This window comes from Pelodiscus sinensis, chromosome 15 (genome assembly GCF_049634645.1).
Source record: "Pelodiscus sinensis isolate JC-2024 chromosome 15, ASM4963464v1, whole genome shotgun sequence".
Classification (NCBI taxonomy): Eukaryota; Metazoa; Chordata; order Testudines; family Trionychidae; genus Pelodiscus; species Pelodiscus sinensis.
The window spans coordinates 1919781-1941401 of record NC_134725.1 but is presented as its reverse complement, the minus strand read 5'-3'; the positions used below and the strand labels follow the sequence as shown (position 1 = coordinate 1941401).

Sequence of the window (21621 nt, the reverse complement as noted above, 5' to 3'; positions counted from 1 at the left end):
TTCCTCCCTCACCTCCTTCCACTTACCCTTCCCTAGCCCCTTTTCTTGATGTACAAAATAAAGGACAATTGTGGTCAAAAATAGAATCTGTCTTTATTGAACAAAACTGGGGGAGACTGGGAAAAGGAGGTGGGAGAGGGGAAGAGAGAGGCTGGGAGAGGGGAGGGCAACTAAAATGATCAGAGGTTTGGAACAGGTCCCATATGAAGAGAGGCTAAAGAGACTGGGACTTTTCAGTTTAGAAAAGAGGAGACTGAGGGGGATAGGATAGAGGTCTCTAAAAGCAGGGGTTGGGTGGAGAGGGTGCATACAGAAAAGTTCTTCATTAGTTCCCATAAAGAAGGACTAGAGGACACCAAAGGAAAGGAATGGGTAGCAGGCTTCAAACTAGTAACAGAAAGTTGTTCGTCACAAAGCAAAGAGTCAACCTGTGGAACTCCTTGCTGCAGGAGGCTGTGAAGGCTAGAACTAGAACAGAGTTTAAAGGGAAGTGAGATCAAGTCATGGAGGTTGGGTCCATGGAGTGGTATTAGCCAGGGGGTAGGAGTGGTGTCCCTGCCCAAAGTTTGTGGAAGGCTGGAGAGGGATGGCACGAGACAAATGGCTTGGCCACTGTCTTCGGTCCATCCCCTCCAGGGTCCCTAGGGTTGGCCGCTGTCGGCAGACAGGCTACTGGGCTAGATGGACCTTTGGTCTGACCCAGTACGGCCATTGTAAGCTCAGGGTCGGGGGTCTCAGTGGACCACCTTGATTTTCATGCACTCCTGCTCCTGGGTGGCCAGGCTGGCAGCTCTCCTGCCCTAGCCAGCCACTTTCCTGTGCCTAGTGCGGAGATCGTGGATGAGGTCCACGATGTCCGCACTAGCCCAGGTGGGTGCCCGCCTCTTGTGGTCCCGGGCAAGCTCCCGGGAGCCGCCAGCCTGGTCCTGGGAAGAGGGGGAGGGCTGGGGGACATCGGGTGGCTGGCTCGAGTCGTGCCAGGTGCAGGGTCTGCTGGCTGGGTGCTGGCAGGCTTGCACCTGGCACGGGCACTGTAGCCAGCCCGTGCCCCTTTAAGGGGTCCGGGGCCGGGAGGGGGGCAGACGAGTTTCCCTGGTGTTGGCCAGAGTGGCCACCAGGGCAAGCTGGGGAGGGCTAGCCTCCCACTAGTTCGAATTAAGGGGCTACACAGCCCTTAATTCCAACTAGTAAGTTCGAACTAGGCTTAGTCCTCGTACAATGAGGTTTACCTAGTTCGAACTAAGCGCTCCGCTAGTTTGAATTAAGTTCCAACTAGCGGTTTGTATGTGTAGCACCTAGCAAAGTTAATTCGAACTAACGGCTGTTAGTTTGAATTAACTTTGTAGTGTAGACATACCCTGAGGGGCAGGGACGTGCTGTGGGGGGGAAGGGGGCACGACTGGGAAGGTGGGGAAAGCGACCATTCCTCTCTGCAAGCCTGAAGGCGGAGGAGGGTGCTAGAGGGAGGAGCAGGGATGCGAGGGAAGGGGGGGTGGTCGCGATCGGGGGAGGGGGGATGGGGAAAGCAACCACTCCCTCCCGCTAGATTCTTGGGAGGGAGGGAGGGCATTGGAAAGGGAAGGGCATGAAATGGGTAACCAAGGGGGAAGGTGGGAAAGGCAACCACTGCTCCCTGCAAGGCTGGAGGCAGAGGAGGAGGGCGCTGGCAGGACAGGACAGGGGTGAGGCTACAGGTGCAGGGCGGGGGCCGGCTCCTCTGGCTGCACTGGGAAAGGGGGGGGGTCTATGACAACAGGAAAGGGGGGTGCAATGAACGGGGGGGGCACTAACTAAGTGGGAGGGAAGGGGCACGAGCGCTCGGGGAGGGAGCCAGGGCGCACTGGGCAGTAGGCAGGGGGCTAATGGGAGGCTGGGGGGAGGGAGCGAACAGGAGCAGTGGGAGCTGGGGTTGGTGGAGCACTGAGGAGGGTAGCAGCTTGAAGGGCAGGGCAAACAGCACAACAAACTGACCAGTGGTGGGGGAGGGGCAGACCAGGGAACTGCATGGAGATCAGGCGGGGCAGGCAAACAAACTTTCAGGGGCAGGATGGGGCAGGCAACAAACTAAGTGCCAGGGAGGGCTGTAGCAGGGAGGGAGGGAAAGGCCAACTGGGCTGCTAAGGCAGGGCAGGCTGCAGGGAGGCCAGCTACTGTGGTGGGGAAGCAAGGGGGCAAGGCAAGGGGTGGGGAAGGCCCCCCCAGCCAAATGTAGCTGAGGGAGGGGGGCCATGTCCAAGGGGTGGGGAGCATGCCCACAAGCACTCATGGGGCTCAGTCTCTCGCCCAGGACCAGGCCCTCGCGAGGATCCAGAGTGCCGAGGAAGGTGGCCGCCTGCCGATAAAAGGTGACCTGGTCCGGGCCCGCGTTCGGGGCGTAGACATTGACCAGGTTCAACGTCAGCCCCTCCACGCGGGCCCGGACGTGCAGCAGGCGGCCCGGGACAACCTCGGCGGTCCCCAGCACCTTTGGCCATAGGGCAGGGGAGAACAGGGTGACCACCCCGGCCGAGCGAGCGCTGAGGTGGCTAAAATACACCCTGTCCCCCCACTCCAGCCACCAGCCAGCCTCGACGGCTGGAGTCGTGTGGGTTTCCTGCAGGAAAACCACCGAGTACCCCCCCTCCCGAAGGAAGGAGAGCACCCGGCTCCTGCGGAGACCCGCCCTACAGCCCCGGGCGTTCAATGTTGCGATGGTGGTATACTTCATAATGAGGTCTGGGGTGGATCCTCGCGGGCAGGCGGGTTGTCGGCCTGCCTCAGGCCCTGTAGCAGACCGCACTCTGCCCCGAAGGTCAGGCGCGTGTCTCGGAATCTGCGGGTCCAGCGGTAGGCCGAGCCATCCTGCCTATTGGTCCCTCTCCCCTCCTGCAAAAGAGCGCTTGTCCCCTGGAGGATAGAATGAAAGTCCCCCCAGCGCTGGAGGGCGAGCTGCACCTTGCCGTTAGCCCCGCCGTTGTCTAGGAGGAACTGGCACAGATCAACCCTCAGCACTGAGGGGGTACTGGGGGTTCTCCTCTGTCCGTGCCCCCAGGTGGAGCTCACGGGCCATGGAGACAGGCAAGCAGGGATCCGACACCTGGCATGGCGCCGATAGCGACAGCATCGCACTGCCCGTCCCCAACCCCGGCAAGGGAGGGGGCGGCAGAGGGAACACGGATTAGGGACCGGGGACACAAAAACCACCCCCAGGGGGCCGCCCACAGCGAATGAGAAGGAGACGGCCCCCGCAGGGGTGGTAATAACAGTGGTTTGGGAGGACGGTGAAGGCGGGACAGGCAGCACAGTAGGGGTGGAAAGGGGGGCGGCTCATGGCCGGACGGTGGGTCAGGGGTGGAGAGAGGGGGAACGGTAACGGTAGGAGAGGGATTAGGGACGGGGGAGGACTCGGTGCTGGAAATGGGTTCATAAAGGGTGGGATCAGGGCCAAGGGCACAAACGGGGGTGAAAGGAGAATCGTGACAGGGGAGGGGGCCAGAAATTGGGTCGGGGTCTGAGGGAAGATCCCCCGGGTTTGTGCCAGCGGGCTGCAGCTCCTCCCGAATGGGGACCGGGGGGGCAGGAGTGGAGAGGGGGCCCACGCTGACACCGGCCTCAGGTGGTGGAGCAGCAACTACGACCACGGTGTCGGCCTGGGAGATGTTCTTTTCTGGGCCCCCACCGGGAAGGGGAGATGACTGCCCTGCCCCATTTGAGGGAGAGGGGGTGCCCCCAAGCCCTGGGCTCGACCGCTCAGCACCAGCCGTCGCCCCAGAGGGCTCGGCAGCTTCAGCTCCGGCGCCCGAGTCGGCCGGGCCAAAGGATAACACCAGGGGCACCCCAAAACTGAGGATGGGGTCGGCCACCTGGGGCATACGGGTGGGGAGAGGAGGGGGCGGCGCAACAGAGTCGCCGCCCAGACTGAGTCCCGCTGGCGGAGGGTCGTCCTCCCGCTGGGTAAGCCGGGTCAGACCCAGGGCCTCGATCTCCTCAAAGATGGAGCCGAGTTGCATCCCCTCAGCCCCAGAGCCCTCCCCACCGGCCGCCGAGGCAACAATTACCTCAGCGGTGAGGGCAGGGAGTGCGGTTGATTCCGGGGCTGGGGGAGCTCAACCCGAGGCCTCCTCGTGGATGGGCTCCACAGGGGGGGGACAACATCGTTCCCCCTCGCTGCCACGGCTTCCTCAGCCGGCGCCTCCTGCTGATGCTCGCCGGGGGCGTTCGACAGCGCTGGCCCCCCTCAGGATCTTCCGGAGGGGGGCATTCCCACACTTCTCATCAGAGAGGGGAGAGGGAGCCCGCGAACGGCAGGCTCTGCGCTTCCCCCGGACGAGCGTCCAGCCCTCCGAGGTGGAGGTGGAGGGCTGGTCAGCAGGGGCAAGGCCAGGGGGTGCAGTTGGTCTTCAGGGGAGATGTTGAGGCAGGGGAAGGAGAGAGGGGGGTAGGGAAACCTCCACCTGGGGGGGAGCCCTCTTGCTCTCCTGGCAATGACCGCACCACCCTCTCCTCCTCGGGCCCCGCAGAGATGGGTTGGGTAGAGGCGGGGCCCGCCTGCTCGCTCGGGCACGCCAGAGGGGGCGCCTCCGGCTCCCAAGCAGAGCCGTTGGTTGGAGGAGGGGCAGCCACGGAGGCCGGACAACCAGGGGGGCCGGCGGTGCTGGGGCCAGCACCCTCCCGGGCTCCAGATGCCTCCTCCAACCGGGCCAAGGGACAGTCCCTCCGGACATGCCCTGTCGCCCGGCAGAGGAAGCACCGGGTCTCCCCCGAGGAATAATGGACCCGGTAAAGGGCCCCCTGGTAGGGTACTAGGAAGGACCCCTCGAGTGCCACCCCGCCACGCGCCGCCGGCAGCAGCTGCAGCTGTACCTGCCGGCGGAAGGACAGGACGTGGCGGAGGGCGGGGTCCTTGCAGCCCAATGGGAGAGGGCTGATGATGGAAATTGGCTTCCCCAGGGTGGAGAGGGAGACAGCAGGGCGGCATTGGGGAGAAAGGGCGGGACGGAGGTGAGGACCACCCGTACGCCCGGGTCCTCCAACGGCTCGAGAGGCACGTGCACGCCCCCCACCGCCAGGCCCCTCTCCACCGCCTCCTGGGCGGCGGATACAACCTTGCCGTACATTTTGGAGGCTGCCACCATGGCCGAGGCCCCCACCACCCTCGCCAACACCCGCACGTAGGTTTCGACGTTGGGCGAGGCGGCGACCAGGAATGGAACTGGAGGCGGCAGTAGGGGCAGATGACACGGTACATGGGGGGGGGTGGCAGCGACCACCTGGGCGTATGCTCTGGGAGCTGCAGGTGGACCACCCCCAGATCCGGTGGGAGGAACAACAGTGGAAGGAGGGGCTGCGGCAGATGTCTGGGCCACAGTGGGCGGGGCGGCCTCGGCCACGGGAGTTACGGCCTTTGCCCTTCTTCCCTCCCCGGCCTTTCTTGCCGGCCGAGGTAGAGGGCCCGCACATATCATGGGGGGGGGGGGGGGCGGCATCGGCCGTAGCAGTGGAGGAGCTCGGGCCAGGGGCCGGGAGGTCAGCTGCAGCATTTTTTGGGCCAATGGCAGTGGGGGGACCATGGGACCAACAGGGGCAGAGGCCTCCTTCATCGTGGGGAGAGGGTGGAAGGCGGTACGGATGGCGGGGAGGGGGGGAGGGGTTTACCGCTCCTCCCCACCAAATGACAGGCAGGGGAGGAGGGCCTCAATGAACGGGGGGGGGGCTGAAGAGAAGGGGGGTGCTGGTTTCAGGGATGGACAACCTAGGCGGGGGGAAGGGTTAGCAGCCGCTCCTCCCTGCCAAAGCTGTGGCAGAGGAGGAGGGCGCAAAGCGAGGGGAAGGGGAGGGGGAGGGGGAGGGGGAAGCAACCACTCCCTCCCACTGAGCTGTTGGGTGTTTGTGGGGAACCTGAGGAAAGGGGAACTAGCAGCCACTCCTCCTCATAGGAATACTGCAGGGGAGGGGAGCACTAGAGGGAAGGGTGAGGACGCGCGTCTGGGGAGGGAGGGAGGGGCGCGATTAGGTGGGGGGGGAGAAGCCGCTCCCTCCCACTTGACTATTTGTGGGGAGGGAGGGCGCCAACAGGGATATGTTGGAAGCAGGGAACCAAGGGGTCTGGAGCCAGCAACAACTCCTCCCTGCAAGTCTGGAAGCAGGGGAGGAGGGTGCTGGCATGACTGGCAGGGGGCAAGGTAACATGTGCAGAGAGGGGGCTGGCTCCTCCGGCTGCACTGGTGTACGAAAGAAGACTATGGGGCTGTCAAGAGAGGAGGGTGCAATGTGCAGGGGGGGCTAACTAAAAAAAGGGGGGAAGGGGAGGGGCACAAGTGCTCGAGGTGGGGACCGGTACTCTGGGTGGGGCCAGAAGACTACTGAGAGGCTGAGGGGGGCGGGGACACTGGGTGAGCGGGGTGGGACAGGGCGGGGCAGGGCAGGGGCCGGGAAGCAGGACACACAGTGCAGCAAGCTAAAGGCGGGCGGGGCAGGTGAAAACAAACTGAGGCTGGGCCGGGCTGGCCAGCAAACTCAAGGAGGGAGAGAGAAACAGAACTGGCTAACAGGGCGGGGGGGGCAAGGCTTCTGCAGTGGGGAGAGCAGGGGTGAAGGGGCCCCCTCCAACCAAACACTGCTGAGGGAGGGAGGCTGAGTCTGGGGGAGGGGAAGCACACTTACGAGCACTTGTGGGGGGCTCAGTCCTTGCCCACTGCTGCAGCGGGACAGTCTCAAATGTTGAAAAAAAAAGAGGGGGGTCCTGGTGGTGCAAGGGTTGGTGGAGGGGGTTGTGGGGGGGGTGGAATGGGGGGGGCAGCTGGACTGGGGGGAGGGCTCTACGCCTCTCCCCCAGCCCCCCTCTTGGTGTCTGTCCACCACCACCCCAAGAGCAGATAAGAGGCTCAGTCCCAACAAACACACACCCTCCACAGTCCAACCAGTGGTCCTCATCTCCCTCGGTGGGGTGCAGATGGTAGAGCAGCAGCGGGTGAGTGTCAGCCAGGTGGGGAAGGCCACTGCATGATGGTGGGTGCTGGTGTGGTCCTCCTCCTCCGGAGCGGAGGGGAGAGGAAGGGCAGCCGGTAGGCCCTCCCTCCCCCCTCAGGCAGCAGCAGCAGCAGCAGCAGCCAGTGGTGGTGGTGGTGGTGGTGGTGGTGGGAAGTAGCAGTGTCTGGGGAGAGCAGGTCCAGCAGCACGGAGGCCTCAGGTGGTGGCTGGGTGGGGTGGGGAGAGCTCTGGCCGGTGCAGGGCAGCAGGAACGGGGAAAGGCAGGAGAGAAGGGGCAGCAGCTGCACCCTGCTGCTTCCTCTCTGGAGTGGGGCACAGAGTGGGCGCCCACTGACCCAGAGGAGCCCCTCTGTGAGCCCTAACCGGCTACAGATGCATTAACAGGTGTGTTGTGAGCAAGACACAAGAAGTCATTCTTCCGCTCTACACTGCGCTGGTTAGGCCTCAATTGGGGTATGTCTACACTACAAAGTTAGTTCAAACTAACGGACGTTAGTTCGAACTAACTTTGATAGGTGCTACACTAGTGTGTAGCCCCTTAATTCGAACTAGTGTGAAGCTAGCCCTCCCCAGGTTTCCCTGGTGGCCACTCTGGCCAACACCAGGGAAACTCTATGCCCCCCTCCCAGCCCCGGACCCCTTAAAGGGGCACGGGCTGGCTACGATGCCCGTGCCAGGTGCAAGCCTGCCAGCACCCAGCCAGCAGACCCTGCACCTGGCACGGCTCGAGCCAGCCACCCGATGCCCCCCAGCCCTCCCCCTCTTCCCGGGACCAGGCTGGCGGCTCCCGGGAGCTTGCCCGGGACCGCAAGAGGCGGGCACCCGCCTGGGCTAGTGCGGACATCGTGGACCTTGTCCACGACCTCCGCACTAGGCACAGGAAAGTGGCCGTCTAGGGCAGGAGAGCTGCCAGCCTGGCCACCCAGGAGCAGGTTTGCATGAAAATCAAGGGGGTCCACTGAGACCCCCGACCCTGAGCCCTGAGCTTACAATGGCCGTACTGGGTCAGACCAAAGGTCCATCTAGCCCAGTAGCCTGTCTGCCGACAGTGGCCAACCCTAGGGACCCTGGAGGGGATGGACCGAAGAAAGTGACCAAGCCATTTGTCTCGTGCCATCCCTCTCCAGCCTTCCACAAACCTTGGGCAGGGACACCACTCCTACCCCCTGGCTAATAGCACTCCATGGACCCAACCTCCATGACTTGATCTCACTTCTCTTTAAACTCTGTTCTAGTTCTAGCCTTCACAGCCTCCTGCAGCAAGGAGTTCCACAGGTTGACTCTTTGCTTTGTGAAGAACAACTTTCTGTTACTAGTTTGAAGCCTGCTACCCATTCCTTTCCTTTGGTGTCCTCTAGTCCTTCTTTATGGGAACTAATGAAGAACTTTTCTGTATGCACCCTCTCCACCCAACTCCTGCTTTTAGAGACCTCTATCCTGTCCCCCCTCCGTCTCCTCTTTTCTAAGCTGAGAAGTCCCAGTCTCTTTAGCCTCTCTTCATATGGGACCTGTTCCCAACCCCTGATCTTTTTAGTTGCCCTCCCCTCTCCCAGCCTCTCTCTTCCCCTCTCCCACCTCCTTTTCCCAGTCTCCCCCAGTTTTGTTCAATAAAGAGAGATTCCATTTTTGACCACAATTGTCCTTTATTTTGTACATCAAGAAAAGGGGCTAGGGAAGGGTAAGTGGAAGGAGGTGAGGGAGGAATGGGGTACGCGCCCCCGATGGGGAGGACTGGGCTGGCTCTGCGGGCTTTTGGGGTGGAACCTCTCCTGCAGCCCCCCTATTGCCCCCTCTCCCCCAGATGGCAGCCTGCGGCAAGTGCAGCCGGGCTGATGGCCGAGTGCTGTGATGTGCCCAGTGTGGGCACTCAGGGCACTCCAAGCCAGGACTGCTTTGCAAGCGGGGCACCCCTGAGAACTGTCTTTCTGGGGTGGAGGTCGGGACCCTTTAAGCACAGCCCTCGGCTAGCCTGAGACAGCATCTCCACGCTCTAAGTCCTCCTCTGATGCCCTGCCGGCACTGCTTCCGGCCATCCTTAACCCCGCTTCAGGGTCCACTTAATGTGGACGTGCTAGTTCGAATTAGCAAAACGCTAATTCGAACTAGTTTTTAGTTCTAGACGCGTTAGTTCGAATTAGCTTAGTTCGAATTAACTAATTCAAACTAAGTTAGTTCGAATTAACGTTGTAGTGTAGACGTACCCAGAATGATTAAAGTTCTAGAGAACATGAGCTAGGAGGGAAGGCTGGAGGAATTGGGTTTGTTTAGTTTAGAAAAGAGAAGACTGAGGGGGGACATGAGAGCAGTTTTCAGGTATCTAAAAGGGTGTCATAAGGAGGAGGGAGAAAACTTGTTCATCTTGGCCTCTGAGGCTAGAACAAGAAGCAATGGGCTTAAACTGCAGCAAGGGAGGTTTAGGTTGGACATTAGGAAAAAGTTCCTAACTGTCAGGGTGGTTAAACACTGGAATAAATTGCCCAGGGGGGCTGTGGAATCCCCATCTCTGGAGATATTTAAGAGTAGGTTAGACGGACCTGTCAGGGATGATCTATAAGGTGCTTGGTCCTGCTGTGAGGGCAGGGGACTGGACTCAATGACCTTGCAAGGTCCCTTCGAGTTCTCGTGTTCTAAGATTCTATGGATGACTTCTTTGATGTTTAGTGCATTACATCATCACTAGCTGCACAACCATCTGGGTCTAGGCAAAAACTTCATACCTAACCGAATCTATTTCTCTGTATGTTGGGGACACCCAATCTCTGTGCTTTCTCTCTGGTCTTCAGGATGTAGAAATGTTATGACATGTTGGTCTCTGTTCCTATGGCAATGCAAAATGTGCTCAGGTACCTTCACTCCTCAGCCCTCCTGTCACTGCCTTCAAGCTCAGTTTTAGTACAGCTGTTGTGTGTTTGTCCCTAATCCTGTGCAAAGTGGGACAAGTGAGGTGTCTAATGAAAGCTTATGCTATGCTGATTCTGTTTGCTACTCATATACATGTATGATTTCTGTATGTGAAGTTATGGATATGGGCTCTGTACTTATATTTTAAACATTTTGTCTCTGGGAGATAGCAGCCGGTGTTGCCCACCTATTGTGAGGGGTGGCAACTCAGTGAATAGCTGTGCTGCATGGACAATGGGCCTTAAGTGTTGCCAATTGACACCTGAGGAATTCTGCTGGGAACCTGCAAACCAAGAGGTACCCCATGGCTGTTTGCATAAAAAGGACACGGACAGGTGAGTTGATCATGTGATCAGCTCCATTTTGGTAAGTACCATCACTCAGGAAAACAATGGATTTCCCTCTGCATGGGCAAGATTATAAAAGGATCCTGGAGATGCCTCCATCTTTGTCTTCACTCCTGCTCACCACTCCAGAAATGCCTTTTTTAGGGACAGAGAGCCAGGAAGGATCTGTTGACCCATCCTAACAAAGGCTGTACTCCAGAGACTTTTCAGATAGCAGTTTATTCCATCTCTGCTAAGAGCCTGCATCAAGAACTTGGTGACTGATGTATGTAATGTGCTTTCTCTAACAGTCTTTTCTTTCTTTTATTAATAAACCTTTAGATGTTAGATTCCAAAGGATTGGCCACAAGTGCTCTTGTGGGTAAGATCGCAGGTATAAATTGACCTGGGACTGTGGCTGGTCCTTTGGGACTGGGGCTGTGTCTACACTGGACCACTTATTCCGGAAAATCAGCTGCTTTTCTGGAATAAGCTGCGAGCTGTCTACACTGGCCCTTGAATTTCCGGAAAAGCAACGATGCTCTACTGTACAAAATCAGCCGCTATTCCAGAAAAACTATTCTGCTCCCGCTCGGGCATAAGTCCTTATTCCGGAACACTGTTCCAGAAAAGGGCCAGTGTAGACAGCCCAGTAGTCTTTTCCGGAAAAAAGCCCCGATTGGGAAAATGACGATCGGGGCTCTTTTCCGGAAAAGCACATCTACATTGGCCACGGACACTTTTCCGGAAAAAGGGCTTTTCCGGAAAAGCAGCCTGCCAATGTAGACGCTCCTTTTCCGGAAAAACTGAAAACGGAATAGTATTCCATTTTAAGCATTTCTGGAAATTCATGCCAGTGTAGACACAGCCTGGGAGAACCTGCTCAGAGTCAGTAAGATTGGTTTTTACAACCTCTCACCTGTGTAAGGAGTGGTGCTGGTTGTGGCACAGGTGAAGCTGGGGTGTCTAAGGGGTTTTGCTTGTGAGACTTCTTGCTGGCCAGATTGGCAGCTGAAATGCTCTGTGACTGGTTTGGTGCCTTATAGAGGAGGACCCCAGTCTTGGGTTGTAAGTAGTCCTGGTTCTAAGCAGTTTGCCCTGATTGGACCCTCACAGTGGTGCACCCAGACCCCTGTTATATTACACCCTCAGCACTCCAATGCCTTGAACAAATTTTATAACTCTTAATTCTCTACTGGCAAGTGCAACAATGAAAGAGGTAGTAGATAGGGGAGTCACAGCTATGAAGTTTGCTAGGGTAGATACAGCCACAGTCAGGCAAAGGAGAGCCCCAGAGATTGAGTGGGGCACCCTCCCCCTCTGGATTGTGAGGGTAAGTCTACACCAGAGCTACTGCTGCAACTATGCTACTGGAGTTCCTGTACAGTAGATGCTGCCTGCATCAACAGAACTGCTTTTTTCTGTTGGTGCACTAAATCCATCTCCCTGAACAGCCAATGGAAGAATTCCACTGATGTAGCTGCATCTGCACTTGGGGCCAAGTTTAGCTTAATAGTGGTGTTCAACAGTGTTCTCTCTAAACTGGGGGGCAGCAGAGCTTCACAGGTGATTAATCAGTCTCAGCCAGTCAGTCAGCTCCATGCACAGAGCCCTGAGCCTCTGACTGGGTGGGGCTGATTAATCACCTGTGAAACTGTACTGCCATGCAGCTTAGAGAGAACACTGGTGCTCAGGCATTATGAATTTTTCATAGCCCTGAGCAATGTAGCTGGATTAATCTACATTTTAAGTGTAGACCAGGGCTGAGAATCTAAAACCTGATATTCCTCTCTTCCCTTGCCAACTAAACTCTGCAGCCACTGCTTCCAGGGTGTCCAGCTCTTCTCTTGTGACAGTGGGAATATTTGCCCCTTTCCCATCCCTGACCATCTCTTTATTTACTGTCACTGCAGGGATAGTCATACTTGGGATTCAATGAGGATTTGTGTTCACGCTGGAATAGGATTTTGTAGTTATTCAGGAGGGGTCAGGATTTACTGCCATGGCATCCAAACAGGTCTCTAGCTCTGTCAGGGATGATAACCAGAAGGCTGCTTGCATGTGTGCTTGATGATGTAGGCCCAATGACCACCGCAGACCCCAAGAGGGCCCCCAAAGACCACAAATCAGATAAGGATCGAAGGTGCCAGGCCAGGTTTATTGTAAAGCCAAGTACAGTAGTAGTCATCAGTAGACTCTACTGAACCACCACACATATGTACTCACACAATGGCCTCAGCTCAAACAGTGGGAAACTCCCACTGCCCCCCACCTGGACAAAGACTGTCCCCCAAGACACCACTTTATATACAGGCACAAACAAGTTACACATCACTCCTGACATGTCAGGTTGCCACCCTCCGATGCTACTTAAATACCACCCATCACCCTGTACCTTGTGGTTTGACTAGATCAGGGCTACTCAACATGCGGTATGAGGCCGGCAGCCCGTTTGTTTGCAGCCTGCGGTGCAGTTTGGATTTACGTGGGGCTCAACACGTGGCCCGTGGGTGGGAGCCAAAACAAAAAAGTAGCCAATATAATGGTCTTCTGTTGATGTGTTTTAGTAGTTAGATTCCTCGACTGTCATTGCTCACTAAAAGTGCTGTCGTATGGGTGGAAATCGGGGAAATGTTGCATTTTATTAATATCAGCAGAACTGACTTAAATGGGGCCTGCGTGTTGTGTAGTCTTGCCTTCATCTTTGTATTCATGCCCGTCAGTGTGAGAGAAGCTATTTCCATGTACATGCAACCACACTTAAGTTGTGGCCCTCGGCATGTGCTGTGAGTATCATTGTGGCCCCCGGGCCTTGCAAAGTTGAGTAGCCCTGGACTAGATCACCTCTAGCCATCATGCTGTCATTTTAGGCCCTTTCCTGAACCTGGGTCTGTATCTGTGAGGAGTGGGTACCAAGGTCTTTTTTAATGAGCTGGTGGTACCATGTGATTTCCACTTATGACCAGTACCAATGACTGTTTTACAGTTGGTACCTAGCACCAATTACTGGTGTACACCTGGGCCTATTACCAATTCGTGTTTTGCACTCTCAGCCCTGTTTGTGCCAAGTTCTGTGAGCAGGGGCCTGCCTCTTGCTCACAGCTTAGCTTTGCTTTTTAGCCATATTTTGTCCAGTTAGCTAGGCCTCAAACCAGGCCTATGCTGCACGGGCTTTTGTTTTAGGCCTTCTTCTTACTCTGAATATTCAGCTGAAATCTGTTATTACTTGCGTGTGCAGGACCCACTTTCAAATCAGATGAAACAATCATTAACACTGATTGTTAATAGTCTATAAGTAACGGATGGAAGATGCACCCATAAGCAGCCTGTTCATCTCACAGATCCATGTCATTAACGGTGTTCCTGGCCGGATGCTTCGCTACGCTGCAGTGTGTGGTCTTGGATTCTCTGGGGTTTTCTGTGTTTCTCCTCCAGTACCCAGTTGGGAAGGGTGTGAAGTAGGTGAGGGGAGAACGAATGACAGGGCTGATGAATGTAGCTCTCTTGTTTTATAAGTTAGTTCATGGCTGTGAAGTCTGGATGTTGATTTTATGTGATGCAGTGGGGGTCAGGAAGGCACATTGCTGGTGGTAGTTGCCATTGTACCTGAAGATTAGTTTGGTGATCACACTAGTTTTTGCAGCGTGAGGTAGCTAAAGGGGAAACTTGCCTGCCTGGAGGTTTTCGACTTCAAAGTTAAGCCTACACCACAAAGAGAAAATATGTTCATTCTTGGGGCTCTGAGATAAAAAGTATGGTAAATTCTGTCCCCATGAATGGGCAAGGTATCTCCTAGACTCCTTTCCACCTCTCATGAGTCACCTGCCAGCTTTGGCATGGAGCTATTATGTGCCCACTCCCCTAGCCTGCCATCCCAAGGTAAAACATAGCAAGCCAGGGCAGGAAGGGGAAACCTTGATCCTTTGACTTGCTGTAGGCAAGAGTCCTTCCCTGGTGCCACCTCCCAGGACTAGAGGTCTTTCCTCTTCCTATTCAATGTAATCTTTGCAGTCCTTAAGGAGCCGACCACTTCAGAATGAGCTCTTGTCCTAAGAATTAACCAGTGAAAGCTTTTGAAAGAGGTAAGTCTTAAAGGGAAGAACTCTGTTATACCAAGGCTCAAATCTCTCTGACTGTAAAGCTACGTCTACACTACAGGGTTTTTGCACAATTTTGCGCAAAAACCCACAGAGTGTCCACACCTCAAGCGCGTTTTTGTGCAAGAAAATTTACAGTAGAATGGCAGAACAGAGGGCTTTCTGCAGTATAGGTATACCTCTTTCTACGAGGAATAACTCCTTTTTGTGCAAGAGTTCTTGTGCAAAAACGCAGGCTCTTTTTGCGCAAGAAAGCCCTATCTGAAAAAGCACATGTGCTCTGATGGCCATTCTGTGAATCAGAGCTTTCTTGTGCAAGAGCATCCATGCAGCGTGGATGCTCTTGTGCAAAAGCACATCACTTTTGCAATGCGCTTTTGAGGTATGGACATACTTTTGCGCAAGAAGTTTTTCTAGAAGCTCTCTTCTGCAAAAAACTTCTTGCGCAAAAAGCCTGCAGTGTAGACTTAGCCTAAGAATCCAGGAGAATTTTGCATACAAAATGGACCTGGCAGGTAGGTGCTTCAGGTATAAGTACCAACTTCCTCTCTAGCTGGGGGGGTGCGGGAGGTGCTCAACACCCCCCTACCCTAGGCCATGCCTCCATTCCATCCTTCCCCCCAAGCCCTGCACCTGCCCCACCCCTGCCCCTTCCTGCAAGAGCCCGCCCCTGCCCTGCCTCTTCCCCACCTCCTCCCCCAAGTGCACCCCATCCCTGCTTCACCCACTCCATCCTGGAGCTTCCTGAATGCCACAAATCAGCTGTTTGTGGTGCCCTGGAAGCGCTGGAGGGCAGGGAAGGAGTTGGTCTGCAGGACCACCAGCAAGCAATATGTGCAGGAGAAGGGGGAGGGTCAGTTAGGCTTCCAGTGCATGCTCAGTACCCAGTAACTTTTCCTTGTGGCTGCTCCAGACCTGGAACACCCACAGAGTTTGTGCCTCTGGCTTCGGGGGTGTTTCCTGCTTATATGTGCATGCCTTTCTGAAATAGAAGCCATGTCAAATGACTGCTTGGATTTAGGGCTGCCTTTGTCTGATAGGTTTTGTCAAAATGCAGGTTTTAGTGAGCTTGTTCAGCCAGTTGCAAGTTGTAGGAGTGTCAGCATCTGTTGCTTGCTACCTGCTCCTCCTGTGGTTTTTGTTTCATGGTTCTGCTACATCCCTGGGGTCCATCATGCTTGGCAAATACAGGTTGAACCTCCCTAGTCTGGCACCCTCGGGATTGGAGTAGTCCCAAACAAGGGAATTTGCCAGACCAGGGGAGGTCAGGAGTCAAGGCTCTCCTGGGGCTCCCCACCTGGCTGCTGCCCCGGGAGAACCTGGAGGCCTGACCTCCTCTGGCTCGCTTACCTGGCTGTGCTCCTGAGGTTCCCTGGTCCTGACCCCGCACACGGCAGCAGCTGCTCCTGGGGTTCCCTGTCCCTGCACATGGTGGCAACTACTCCCACGAAAGAACTAGAGGTGTGCCAGTGTATAATGTGTTGCTGGGCAAGGTTTTGAGTCCATGAGTAACTATCAAGCTAGGCTAGGGTTTTATGTCCTCTTGGGAAAGCTTTGTAGTTTGCAATTTTTTTTTCTTTTGCTGTGAAATTTATGAAATAGAATCATAGAATACTAGAACTGGATGTCAAGAATCAGAGGGGTAGCCGTGTTAGTCTGAATCTGCAAAAGCGGCGAGGAGTCCTGTGGCACCTTATAGACTAACTGAAGTGTTGGAGCATAAGCTTTCATGGGCAAAGACCCATTTCGTCAGATGCAAGTAGTGGAAATTTCCAGAGGCAGGTATAAATATGCAGGCCAGAATAGGCTGGAGATGACGAGGTGGATCCAATCAGGGAGGATGAGGCCCACTTTGGCCCAACCCCCTAACACAGTGGTTCTCAAACTTTTTGGCCTGTGGCCCACCTGGCTCATTGCAAACCTTTCTGTGGACTACCAGTTGCTAATGGAAACGCACCATTAATTATATAATTACACCCAAGCCATTTTGCTAGTGCTGCAGCTAGGGAGAACAGTTTAATTTAACCAGCAAGGGTATGTCTACACTACCCCGCTAGTTCGAACTAGCGGGGGTAATGTAGTCATCCGCAGTTGCAAATGAAGCCCGAGATTTGAATTTCCCGGGCTTCATTTGCATGATGCCGGCCGGCGCCATTTTTAAATGCCAGCTGGTTCGAACCCCGTGCCACGCGGCTACACGCAGCACAGACTAGCTAGTTCAGATTAGGAAGCCTAATCCGAACTAGCTAGTCCGTGCCGCGTGTAGCCGCGCGGCACGGGGTTCGAACTAGCCGGCATTTAAAAATGGCGCCGGCCGGCATCATGCAAATGAAGCCCGGGAAATTCAAATCTCGGGCTTCATTTGCAACTGCGGATGACTACATTACCCCCGCTAGTTCGGACATACCCTAAGAAAGGAAATATTAATTGAAATTATTAAACAAACTAAGCACTTTAACTTTCTCATGTTAGTTTATCAAACTTCATTTTAAATAAAGTAAAATATTAATTTATGTCCAACACAAAAGGTTCCCATGTTTTCTTTCTTTATGGCAGGGGTGTGGAAACTTTTTTGGGTCAGGGTCACTGAGCCACAGAAAAATCAGTTGGGGACCAACTGTCCTTGAACCCCTGGTTTATCAGGCCCAGACATATTGTGCAACTGTATACCCTGATGATGACAAAATTCACCATGTCACAGCACTAAAAGTGCTTTGCAGCGTCTCCTCCAATTTGAGGCAAAATTTAGTTTTAATTACTTCCCTGATTTCACAAGTGGCATACCTCTTCTACAAATAGTCCTATAAAGAGACCTGTATTTAATGTCTCCTCTAAAGGGTTATCCTTCCCAGTAATCCTTCTTTACTTGATTGTGGTAACTTTGAGGGAGGAGGTTCTGCAGTTATAGGAGTGCACAAGCCTGGAGCATTCTGTGTAACAGTCACTTAAAATGGGGAGGCTACATAATTGGGGGGGGGGGGCAAGAACGGGTGGAATTACACATTTTAATATACAGCAACATTCATCTGCAACACTAATGTGCTACCTACAACAATGGAAGGGGTTTTTCTCTGTGAGGTGGTAGCTTAGGTCAAGGGAAGAATTCTTCCATCAACCTAGCTGTCAACAAAGGAGAGTATGGTGAGCTAGCTATCATAGAATCCTAGGGCTGGAAGAGACCTCAGGAGGCATCAAGTCCAGCCCCCTGCCCAAGGCAGGACCAACCCCAACTAAATCAACCCAGCCAGGGCTTTGTCCAGCCGAGACTTAAACACCTCTAGGGATGGAGACTCCACTACTTCCCTAGGTAACCCATCCCAGTGCTTCACCACCCTCCTAGGGAAATAGTTTTTCCTAATATCCAACTGTAGCCCAGTGGGGTGCAACATGGGGGGGGTGTCCCCCTTGGGGTCAGTGAGTGGCCACTCCAACCCACTACACCACACCCTGTCTATAGTTACCCAGGCTTTACACGCCCACCCTTGCTCTGGGCAGGTCAACAGTATTCCCAGGCTCATCCTCTGGCCCAGCCCCATGTCCAGGAGGGGTGACAGGCAACTGGACAGTACCGGGATGCAGTTATGAGTCGCAGTCCTAGGGCAGGGCTGCAGCCAAGCAGTTTATATGCCCAAGCCCTGAGTCAAGGTGGGGCAGCCACAATGCAGACTAAGTCTGAGCCCTAGTTCAGGGCGGGGCTGCAGCAACAAAACAGTTTATAGCCCAGCCCTAGTGCAGGGCGGGGCTGCAGTCAAACAAACCAGTTCTCAACGGGTGGGTTCAGGCACCTTGCCTGTGGTAGCAGAGAGGAGGGGCAGACTGCTACCCGATTGGTGGGTGGCAGGGGGGACATGAGCCCTCCCTGCACCACCACATCCCAGCCCAGGGCCCTAACAGCAGCCAAGCAGTCGGCTGCTGGGTCAGCAGGGATCCAGGTCCAAAACACGTTGACCTTCTGTTGCTGGGCCAGTGAGCGTCCGTACTGCAGCCCACTGACCCTCTGCCAAACCAAGGTCGGCTATCCCTGGGCCGGTTCCATGTCTCCCCCCCTCGGGTTGTACCTGGATCCGGAGCAGGTCCTCTGGGCAGCGAGGGTTGGAGTCCTCCCACCAGATGAGCAGACTCTCCAGGTAGTCCTCCAGCAATGGGCCTGGCAGCCCAGGCCAGTCAGTTTCCCCAGGGGCTGGCTCCTCACTTGGTTGGACTGGGGAGGCTTCTTTGCTGGCTGGCTCCTGACTGGCCTTTTGGGCAGGCCTTTGATATCCCTGGCCCTGCCCCCTGGCTTCCTCCCAGGTGAGTTGTTAGGGTCAGGTGCTGCCCACCAAGGCTCAGGGAGGGGCGTGTCCCCCTCAGGGGTCAGTGGGTGGCCACTCCAACCCACTACACCAACCTAGACCTCCCTCACTGCAACTTGAGACCATTTCTCCTCCTCCTGCCACCACTGAGAACAGCCTCTCTCCATCTTCTTTGGAACCTCCCTTCAGGAAGTTCAGCTAGGTTGCACAGGACATGACATTTTCACAGCTTTGTACAATGTAATTAGGTTGATGTACATTTTAGGTGTGAAACAAGCCTCTGTTTCAAAGCTATTGAGAACCATGGTGTAGTTTGCCATGAATTCACTGAGACACAGTGAAAGTCCTAAATAATCAATGAGCTCCATTTTTATTGTGGTACGCTGAGGCCTGGTCTACACTTAGAAATAAGATCAGCATAACTTCCTCATCCATGGCTGTGAACACTTTTGTGCCATGAATGCTGTAGTTAAGTTGATCTAATCCCTGGTGCAAACAAAGCTACCTGCTCTGTCTTGGAGGGTTTGATTAACTAGGTAGATGGAAAAGCCTCTTTCATCAGCATAAGAAGCATCTACACTACGGTGCTACTGCATGATAGTCCAAGAGAGGGTTAATGATAGAAGCCATTGTTGTCTGTGAATTAGGTAGCCGCTTGAAATGTACGTTTCAATTTTGATTGCACTTTCTCAATTGCATTTAACAGTGTCCCTGCTGGTTCTTCATTCAGCATCTGTGCAGCCACGTTCTATTGATGGCCTGTTGTGATTTCAATGGAACATCATGGGATGTACCTGGCACGTCAGGCAGCACTGGATGGAGGTGCCTTTAGCCCAATGTACCTGGAATGGTAAGCGGCAACAAAGTGGTTAACCTGCATTCTAACGCTCGTAGTTTCAACACCTAGCAAGGTGCTCCTGTTTTGCTGCAGCTTTATGCTGACCTGGAGTCCCTTTGTTTTCCTGGTATTGTCAAAACATAGGCTGTGTCTACACTACAAAGAAAAGTTGGAAAAAGATACTCAATTTGCATATCTTTTTCTGCTTTTCTTCCGAAAGAGGCTTTTCTGACATTTGGCCCATCTACACGGGGCCAAATGTTGGGGGGAAAACCCTCTTTCAGAACATCCCATCTTTCTCGTAGAAAGAGGTTTACAGGGATGCCAAAAAAACCATGTCCACTTTTCCAAAAAAAATTTCGGAAAAGCAGATGTGTTCCTTTGACATGGCAGAGCTTTTCCGGGATACCTCTGGTACCCTGGAAAAGTTCTGTAGTGTAGACATAGCCATACTAGCCTTATAGAACCCCTGCATCCTTCACCCTCTTGGGGCAGAAAAACACATGTGCAGCTTTCTATGCAGCAGGTATCTGGCATGGTTTGTTATCTTTTGGGCAGGGGGACAAGGTGCTGCAGGAATCCTCAAACATTTTCACTTTTCCTTGTTTCACATTTTGAGGGCAGAAGCCAGGGGTCCCTAGCTGCTGAGCTTGTTTTGCCCTCATGCTCCATGTCCAGGCATCCCAGCACTAGATACCAAACCAAAAGAAACTTGGGTATGTCTACACTACAGCACTAATTCGAACTAACTTAATTCGAATTAGGTAATTCAAACTAAGCTAATTCGAACTAGTGCATCTAGACTTAAAAACTAGTTCGAATTAGCATTTTGCTCATTCGAACTAGCATGTCCACACTGAGTGGACCCTGAACCGAGGTTAAGGATGGCCGGAAGCAGTGCCGGCAGGGCATCAGAGGAGGACTTAGAGCGTGGAGATGCTGTCTCAGGCTAGCCGAGGGCTGCGCTTAAAGAGACCCGACCCCCACCCCGGACAGACAGTTCTCAGGGGTGCCCCGCTTGCAAAGCAGTCCTGGCTTGGAGTGCCCTGAGTGCCCACACTGGGCACATCACAGCACTCGGCCATCAGACCAGCTGCATTTGCCACAGGCTGACATCCGGAGGGGGGAGGGGTCAATCAAGGGGCTTCAGGAGAGCTTCCACCCTGAGGAGCCCGCAGAGCCAGCCCAGTCCTCCCCATCGGGGGCTCGTACCCCATTCCTCCCTCACCTCCTTCCACTTACCCCTCCCTAGCCCCCCTTCCTGATGTACAAAATAAAGGACACGTGTGTTCAAAAATAGAAACTCTCTTTATTGAACAAAACTCAGGGAGACTTGGAAAAGGAGGTGGGAGAGGGGAAGAGAGAGGCTGGGAGAGGGGAGGGCAACTAAAATGATCAGGGGTTTGGAACAGGTCCCATATGAAGAGAGGCTAAAGAGACTGGGACTTCTCAGCTTAGAAAAGAGGAGACTGAGGGGGGATATGATAGAGGTCTATAAAAGCATGAGTGGTGTGGAGAGGGTGCATAAAGAAAAGTTCTTCATTAGTTCCCATAATAGAAGGACTAGAGGACACCAAAGGAAAGGAATGGGTAGCAGGCTTCAAACTAATAACAGAAAGTTCTTCTTCACAAAGCAAAGAGTCAACCTGTGGAACTCCTTGCTGCAGGAGGCTGTGAAGGCTAGAACTGGAACAGAGTTTAAAGAGAAGTGAGATCAAGTCATGGAGGTTGGGTCCATGGAGTGCTATTAGCCAGGGGGTAGAAATGGTGTCCCTGGACTCTGTTTGTGGAAGGCTGGAGATGGATGGCACGAGACAAATGGCTTGGTCATTGTTTTGGTCCATCCCCTCCAGGGTCCCTAGGGTTGGCCGCTGTCGGCAGACAGGCTACTGGGCTAGATGGACCTTTGGTCTGACCCAGGACGGCCATTGTAAGCTCAGGGTCAGGGGTCTCACTGGACCACCCTGATTTTCATGCAAACCTGCTCCTGGGTGGCCAGGCTGGCAGCTCTCCTGCCCTAGACGGCCACTTTCCTGTGCCTAGTGCGGAGGTCGTGGACGAGGTCCACGATGTCTGCACTAGACCGGGTGGGCGTCCGCCTCTTGCGGACCCAGGCAGGCTCCTGGGAGCCGCCAGCCTGGTCCCGGGAAGAGGGGGAGGGCTGGGTGGCAGCGGGTGGCTGGCTCGATCCGTGCCAG

At 54.6% G+C, this 21621-nt stretch overlaps 1 protein-coding gene across 13 annotated transcripts in view; it reads left to right on the top strand.

Moving 5' to 3' along the window:
* Positions 1–21621, top strand: part of LOC102460042 (hypermethylated in cancer 2 protein) — a 182390-nt gene that overhangs the window by 140802 nt on the left and 19967 nt on the right. For 4 of the 13 annotated variants that reach the window (XM_075897818.1, XM_075897817.1, XM_075897823.1 and 1 more), the window contains 2 exons: positions 10041–10205; positions 19292–19435. The exons of 2 other annotated variants lie outside the window; for them this stretch is intronic. The gene's annotated coding sequence lies outside the window, so the exon portion shown is untranslated. Of the gene's footprint in view, positions 1–10036; positions 10206–19291; positions 19436–21621 lie in introns of all 13 variants that reach the window. 7 more of the 13 variants (XM_075897820.1, XM_075897819.1, XM_075897825.1 and 4 more) reach the window with 4 other exon arrangements.